Genomic DNA, 6,534 nt, shown 5'->3' on the forward strand with positions numbered 1-6,534 from the left:
AATTGATGTACCCGTTCTTTTGACTTCATATTGTGTTGCAATAATTTTAAAACATTTTGAATACAGAAAGGAAATAAAAAACGAAATAATGAACTAAGTAACCTAACTTCAGTTATCTAAATACAGCTAAGATGCTTCTACTGCTTCACCGCCGACGTCCTCAGCCGAGGCAATCCCTCATTGTGTTTCTACCCCTAGCTCGGTACACTCTCAGGATAGGGGGTCCACAGTGATGATCAGTTACTGCGCGCCGGTGGTGGGTGTCCAGCTACTCGAGTCTTTCTCCATCCACACCCAGCATGAAGATCTCTCTGCTGCCTTGGCCATCCTCTGCACCGCTGATCTCTTGGTCCTGCCCGACACTCCCAATACAGCTAGCATTCTCTACACAGACTGTGCGGGGAAGCCCCTGCATCCCACCTCGACCGGGTAGCTCCAAGTCTGCCATCCTATCTCCCTGCACTCCCTCAGCAATGCTTCGTACTTTCCTCTCTTCCGTTCAGATTACCGATTGATGAAAAGGATATAGACCTTCCTCGTTTAAATTGGATGAAAAAGTTTTTATTTTTTTAATATTCGTTATGCTTTGATTGCTTTAAAAAATCACCTGCAGTGATGATAAATTTTGTCAAATTCTCTCAGAAATCTGGAATTAAAAAAAAAAAAAAAAGACATCCCCGGCGGGATTCGAACCCGCGGCCTCTGGATTAGAAGTCCAGCGCGCTATCCGCTGCGCTACGGGGACTGCTGTTAATGAATGAAATGTGTTCAGATTGCGGATAAATAATTCATCAGAACACATGAGCAATATCGAAATGTTAACTTACACGAGATCATATATTACCACAGAATTTTTAATCTGGCAAAGTCAAAATCAATTTAAATCTTCGCATGGTTTTCAATTTCTAATATCGAAATCAATGTTTTATATGCAACGAAAAGGTTGTAATTACATTTGTTGACATCTTTCACTGTGCTTTGTCAGTTTTACTGCAATACTTTCACCCAATGTAAACCTTCTTAAGGCGAGAATAAAAACGAGGATAAGGATATGTACAATATGTTTACGGTTTGCACACTGACATGAAAGTGATTCGGAGGGGGACATAACAGGATGGCTTGGTGTAAACAGCAGAACAGGTATGTAATAGATTTATTGCATTTATCTGTTTAAGGTTCATACATACATTTGCCATATAATAATATATAGAGTATAGAACAATAGCAATGATCCTTTTGAAGAATCTTCTCCTCCGGGCAGTTTGATTCTCCTAGGTTTTAAAGGTGTTTTGGTGTTATTGGTCAGCTCTGAAAGTAATATATGGTGCAGTTTCAGGGGTTTTTGGTCCTGATACATCCTATTCTCAATATTGTATTAGAAGTTGCTGTTCAATTATATGTCTTTTGTAGAATCTTCAACACGTGAGGAAGAAGTGTTTTGACTCGCAGTACTCAAGGTCTGTGGAGAATTAGGAAGAAAACAGCAGATTTCCGGCCTGTATTTGTTGAGGTAAGGAAATTCAATTGCAGTAAATGATTACATGTGTTTAGGTTTTAACTTAATAATAACAAATTTATTTTGGATTTTGTTTAAAAAAAATTAAAATTTCCATGATCTGGTTACATCTGTATGTAGGAGTTGCTTCTCTTGTATCGCATAAAGTTTTTTTTGTGATTGACCAAAAGAACCAAATCGATGTTGAGCTAATCGCATTTAGATTCTATGTTGTATTGTGTTAGTATCGACTCAAATGATGTCAACGGGAAGAAGGGCAACGATTTTACATAAAATTTACAATAAAGAAGGATCAATAAAAAACATCCAGTCTCGGATCATACCAATTTCACGAGTATATCAGAACACTGATTTTCAAGCTGAATACTGTGGTTTGGACGGTCAAATAACGTATAGTTGTTTATGTTTTCAGTCCTGTACTTCTGTAACAGTAGCAGCGTTACTTTTCTCTGGAAATTTCTTATGCAAATCTTGGTCAATAAACGAATGCTTAATTAGCCAGACTGATAAATTTAACATAAAGGAAGGTTACTTCGCTTATATTGCTGGAAAAATATATTGTTCGGATGATTAAATCTTCCATTTTGAGAAAATAAAGAAAATATATGTTCTACCGTTCTAGCAGCATCTTGTGCCGGTTCACTCAATAGCTTGATTATCACGTGCGTACTAACAATAAGTACAGACAGAATACCAGTAATTCCCGCCATTATCAGACAAACGCGAGCTTTTATTTTCCAAAATATTTCAATCAACATTTTATACAAAAGAGCTTTATAAGGGAGAAAAATCAAGGGCATTGAATTTATAGTTACTCCCCTTACATACACCTAACAAGTACAAATGCAACACACATACATTTTCTGTTGGTGGCTAAACGTAATACATTTATATACAATATACGCACAAATGATGAGCGATGTTGTTGAAACATTGTACGAAAGACATTCAAACACTTTTTAAATACAAATGGACACTTATGTGCAGTATAGTAAAAAATCGAATTAAGTTCACATTAATCAACGAACTTAAATATGAACTTGATAGGTACATAGATAGACTAACTACAAAAATTCCTATAAAATTATGCCCTACTTTCATTTGTTACGGATACGTCTCCTTGCTGCGAGTCAGGCATGACTTCTCACCAAAGCCATTATCTGCATATGTATTTACCGAGAGTAAAAACAACCTTTTCTGATAACCTTACCACACAACGGATCGAATTTGATTTAAGCCGATGATAAAAAACAACAGGAACACATTGACATAAAATGCAACTTGCAATTCTGATGAAAATGAATAAAAATACACCATGAAAAAAACATAAAAATTCGAGGATTTTTAAGAATTGAAAAACAAACCTTTTGAATCTGTTTGTCGTTTTGCTAATGAATCATTAGTTATACAATTGTCATCAAATCACCACTTTAAAATGTCGTGTGTTAGACATCAGAAAGCCCACATATTTTCAGACAAATAATGTACAAATAATACCAAACAGTATAAATTATATCATACGCCGTATAAATCATATGAAACACAGTTTATATTATACCATACGGTTATCATACCATACACAGTATGAATTACATGTATATCATCCAACAACCTTCCTTCCATAATCTACGTAAACGCACATTGTTTACTTACTGAGTCACAGTATTATCGATGTAAACATCGATAAAATTTGATAGAACCTCGATTTCTTAGCGGAGTAGTCTTGCAGAAGCCCGCGTAGCTCAGTCGGTAGAGCATCAGACTTTTAATCTGAGGGTCTAGGGTTCGAGTCCCTACGTGGGCGCTTATTTTTTTTTCCTTACAAAGTAAGTTATATATCTGTTTTTCATTTTTCATTATTGTTGTATTGAAACACAAGATGTATTGAGAAATGACTGCTGAGTTATTACATATGATGATGATCACCATGTTTAATATGCAGCATAGGACGAATTAAATAAAATACATCAGGTAATTATCAGAATACGAATTTATTGTTGATACAGAATACATCATGGCGCTAAGGTGCATTTGAATGAATCATATCGTCATTCACATTTACGGAAACCTCAGTTTTATTCACCATATTTTACCATCGGTAATCCCATTGCACAAAGCATGCACAAAGTATACATGTAGTCTCAGACTAAATATTTAGTATTAGATACGCTAAAGGCCAGCTAACGACTTGACAGATAAAATTATCAAAAGATCTTGTCAATTGACAAAACAGGCTGATCCAATATAAAGGGAGACAATTAAACTGTTGTTTAGGATGACGGATGAGAAAGGCTTTTATTTGGAGAAAATTCATTTGTGTAATGAATATCACATCATAAAGCGAAACATGACAAGTAGATAGTAAGTTATTATTGTATAGTAATATCTACGTGATGAGGTTTTGTTCACTGTCGAAATCTATGAAATATTCTCACAAGCTTCCTCGTTATTTAAGTACAGTGTAAGACAAAGTGTAGGTGTAAAACTGTCCAACACATCGGAACAAAACCACTGGCTACTAAAAATAACAAGAAAATACCACCATGCCAACATAATCATAATCCAAACTCAAATTCAATAAAATTACTGCAAAATATGGCTCTACAGTATCTACAGTACTTGTGTAAAAGGCGTAGTTGGGTCTCATCATAGATAAACTTTAGTAAAACGGACGAAGGGAAGGATCATTTACACTGATAACAATGACAAATGGAAGCTGCATCTATAACGAGATAGCAATCTTGATCCATTCAGCACGTCATTAAAACCAAGCTCCGGTTACATAGCAAACAAAAACCGGTTGTCGATATGTGCTGCATGCTTCGTCAGTTGATTCTACGGAGCCCGGAAAGGGATATCACGAAAAAATGTTAATCCGTGGCCTCGGTTTATCATTTCGAGGTCTCGATTTAGCAATCCGTGGTCTCGGTTTATTAATCCGTGGCCTCGATATAAGTAATCCGTGACCTCAGTTTAAATAATCCGTGGCCTCGGTTTAAATACAGCCTTGATTAAACAGTTTTACCATTTGTAAATACGTAAAGAATATGCACTGGCTGTTTTATTTAACTGAAATAATGGATTTGGCAGTGGTGACCCTGAAGTGTGCAACACACGTCTTTAAATAATCAAAGGAAGATAATTATCAGTATAGTTGGACGTCATTTGTAGCTTCCGTGGCAACAGGTTTGTGGCTTTGCCACATGATCTAAACTAGTGAGATGTAAACTGTAATATGGAGCTATTATTTTACTACTGAGGTAAAGTTTTATTATGGAGGAGAATGATTTTACAATAAGAGGGGAGATAACCGAACTACCTACGCATGTTGAAATATCTATCGTGTAGTTTCAGAGGGATAGCGGGTAGATTTTTGCGTGCCCGACGGAGCATAACTTCCGGCAGAGGGGAGATAACCAAATCTGATATAGCTGATGCACATGGATCATTAATTGCCAGCAAGTTTCGTTAAAACCCATCAAGTAGTTGAAATTAGGAGGAGTAGCTGGTACATCCACAGGAATCGGGCGTTCTGTGTGTGAAATATTGCTATTATACTGTAATTAGATAGCAGGCTTTCTATTGTTATACATGTATATAGAAATCCTACCATTCAAGTAGTATAAGAATAATATTTCACATAGAGAATGTCCGACTCTTGTGATACATCTACAGACGGACTGACCAAATGATTTCAGTATATCCCACCCCCACCTCAGGGGTATAATCATTTTGTTTCCACTGAGGTAAATTCTTTTCATTTAAGTGAAATAATATACAGTTTAAACACGTACATGTATATATATTTATGGTGTAAAATAAATTCCACTTCAGTGAAATACATTCAAAATTAATTATTCAATATGTTCCTTACTGTTAAAAACTATCAAATGTTAAAAACGGCTTGCCATATTAATGGTACAATACACAGTCAGTTTATGCCTCGCATTTCAAAGTCCAGTAGTCTCAATCAGGTGAAACATGATCCAGACGAGGTGTTTTCTGTAGATGAAGGAATACACATGTATATGTAAATCTGTGACATGAGATGACGTGCCTGCTCCGTGTGATTAACACTTCATCAATGTAATGAAGTGTGTGGGATATGAACAGCAAGAAAAAATTGTCATAACACATAACTACCAATAATCTTATTATTTGTTCTTATTCCATGCATATTGATACTAGCTACTGTGCTTCATGTAAGAAATATGCTAAAAAATAGAGATGCATTTTGTTGAAAGAACAATTAGAGACGGGGTGTGGACGATGCCTTTTTCCTACGATACAGGTATAATCAACATCAACATAAAACAGTAAAAGACAGCAATAAATTATAAACTTTTATAGAAATATCAACACATCTGCAGTAAGATGCAAAAACTGCGATTTTAAACAAATCAATTCAAAGGCAATTTGTTTTCCGGTAAAATATTAGATTGGGTTAGAATCTGAATCACCTAGCCATAGAACCACTAAACCGAGACCTCGGATTTCTAAACCGAGGCCACGGATTAGTAAACCGAAACCACGAATTACTAAAACGAGGCCACGAGTTACTTTAAGGAAAAACAACTTTGATGTCCCTTCCGGGGCTCCGTAAGATTCTCTAAATACTGCACTCTAAATACAGATAAAGGGTCTACCTACTAAAATAATTTGGAAGTAGGTCACGCTTTGATCGTAGGTAGCTTGTCTACACACAATACTATGACTTGCATTCGCCTAACTCTGTTGAAACGGTTCAGCTGGTCTGGGTTTATTCCACTCCACATGCACCGGATGTTGGACACGATATATGTGAAACTCACAATGCACAGTATCAGAATTTCCTGTCAAGCACAAATCAATAAACTGAGATCAATATGCTATCCATTTCACTCATACTTTCTTGCGCAATACTCCCGGAAATATGTGAGTGCATGGACCCTTCTGTTTTTATGCTGAAATTCTGAAAACTGATGATATTCAGCAAATTAGTTTCGGAAAGGTACGGATGGACTCATGAAACTGCATGT

General features: G+C 36.1%; 2 non-coding genes across 2 annotated transcripts; one reads left to right on the plus strand and one right to left on the minus strand.

Annotated features, from left to right (window-relative positions):
- Positions 1-672: 672 nt before the first annotated feature.
- Trnar-ucu (transfer RNA arginine (anticodon UCU)) lies at positions 673-745 on the minus strand. Its single transcript has one exon. It is a non-coding gene; the product is annotated as a tRNA-Arg (tRNA).
- A 2,502-nt stretch (positions 746-3,247) lies between these two features.
- On the plus strand, positions 3,248-3,320 carry Trnak-uuu (transfer RNA lysine (anticodon UUU)). Its single transcript has one exon. It is a non-coding gene; the product is annotated as a tRNA-Lys (tRNA).
- Positions 3,321-6,534: the final 3,214 nt, after the last annotated feature.

This window comes from Ylistrum balloti, unplaced genomic scaffold, assembly GCF_031769215.1.
Source record: "Ylistrum balloti isolate Yb309-2 unplaced genomic scaffold, AGI_CSIRO_Ybal_v1 Utg370566, whole genome shotgun sequence".
In the NCBI taxonomy this organism is placed as follows: Eukaryota; Metazoa; Mollusca; class Bivalvia; order Pectinida; family Pectinidae; genus Ylistrum; species Ylistrum balloti.